The sequence below is a fragment of the Oryzias melastigma genome, linkage group LG11, assembly GCF_002922805.2.
Source record: "Oryzias melastigma strain HK-1 linkage group LG11, ASM292280v2, whole genome shotgun sequence".
Taxonomy (NCBI): Eukaryota; Metazoa; Chordata; class Actinopteri; order Beloniformes; family Adrianichthyidae; genus Oryzias; species Oryzias melastigma.
The window spans coordinates 12248769-12250717 of NC_050522.1; the positions used below are offsets into that span (position 1 = coordinate 12248769).

General features: G+C 32.3%; 1 protein-coding gene across 1 annotated transcript in view; it reads left to right on the top strand.

Annotated features, from left to right (window-relative positions):
- Positions 1–1949, top strand: part of cacng7a (calcium channel, voltage-dependent, gamma subunit 7a) — a 35755-nt gene that overhangs the window by 29985 nt on the left and 3821 nt on the right. The gene's annotated exons all lie outside the window — the stretch shown is intronic.

Sequence of the window (1949 nt, forward strand, 5' to 3'; positions counted from 1 at the left end):
GAAACGGCAACTGAAAATTTAGTTTTAGTGACTCAACAGAGTAAAACTGACTTTGTTTATCTGCATGCAACAGCAAATCCTGGAGATTTCCCAGCCTCCATAGCATTTGTGTTATTAATATTCCACCTGCAGAGTTCATAGACCCATAAGAGCTAAAACATCCTTATTATTCTTGTTTTTCGGGTTGTTGGTTTCAGACAGGGGTTTGCAACCCCTTTTCAATACTCAACAGACTTCCTTTCAAAGTAAAAGACACTCTGTTCTTGATAAAATCATTTCACTGCATCAAATAGTAGGAAATGTGATGTCAGCAGCAATAATATAAAAAAAAAAGGTTATTTTTCCATATGTGGTGCAGCCAACCCAGAAATGCATGAATCTAAAAAAATAAAATTAACTTTATCTTTATTTAAACCATAAAGTGCACTAAAAATCTTTAAATTTATTAAAAAATAGAAATTTCTGCCTTAAGCTGCTGCTTAAATATGTGCTTACGGATTTTCGGAGGTACACAGAGCTCAAAATCTGTCAGTGTTTAGCACAACTTTAGTAAAATATGAGGGATTGATGAAAAATTACGACTAACATAGTCAGGAACCCTGTGGAGAAATGAGTATTTTACTAAAACTCTTCCTAAATGAGTTGAATAAAGTTTCTGTCTAATCTTTTTAGTTTTCTACTGACTTACTTTTTAAACATTTTATTTTTCTTTAACCAAAGAGCCCCAATGGAAGAGTAAAAACATGTGTCTCCAGGACCTCAGATGGAAGACTCGTAGTAGTGACTTGTATTTCTAAATCAAATGTTGCATTTGAGTAATGATCCTGTTTTATCTTCTAACAATGCCTGGACTCCACAGGAGGCCCAGAAGGCTTTACAGACTCTATTTTGTTTCTAATCTCAAACTGGCCGTTGAATGATAAACAAAAGCTGACCAAAGCGGCAGACATCCCAGAAAAATCCAAGAAAAGCCATGACTGGCACATTGCTACCACAGCTACCCCAAAAACCTTGTTGTGTTCAGAGAAATATCAAAATGAAAATCCTGATTTTCAGATTCTACTGTGAAGCTTCTGTCTTGTGTTAAAGTGACTTACAGATTATATCTGACTGAACAAACATTTTCATCAAACAAAGCTACAGCAACAGATTTGTTATTTGGTTGGTTTCAACTGAAGACTCAGTTTACAAAGTTTGTGGGAATTCACAAAACTGTACAAATCAAAACCTGACCCAAGATGAATTGGAAATATTTGAGGTATCGTGGTTTAAGGAAAACTGGAAAATGCAGCATTCAAAAAGATTAGTACACATAATCGTCACATATTCAAGGATACGTTTATATTTCATGTTTGCATTGGGCACAAACCAAAGCTCCAAATTTTCTTTTTTTCTTTTAAATAACTAGAAAATAGGCACAAATGACAATTGTAGTATACAACAAATAACAAAACAAACTGCTAAATGGGTTACTTTTACAAAAATATGCAAAAAGCTACAAACATTAATAGTTTTGAGAGTTTTGAGACTCTGGAACTCTCTTCCCCCTGATCTCAGAAACCTGGACTCTCTAACGACCTTCAAATCACAACTCAAAACTTACCTGTTCAGACAAGCTTATGTATAGAATCTTCTGTTTTCTGTTTAACACTTTAACACTTTGGTTTTAACTTATTGTTTTACTTGTGTGTTCTTACCTTTTTTTTGTAAAGTGACCTTGAGAGCCTGAAAGGCGCTTTTAAATTAAATGTATTATTATTATTATTATTAGATGAATTAATTTTAAATTTAAATTTTAAATTAAGTGAGGAAAACATGGTGTTTTTTATTGAATTTACACTTTTGAATGTAGAATTTTGCTAGAAGAATAAATATTTATTATAAAAAAAGAATAATCTTTTAAGAGTTAAAAAATAGTATGTTTTCCAAGCTTAAAGAGAAATCTTTTT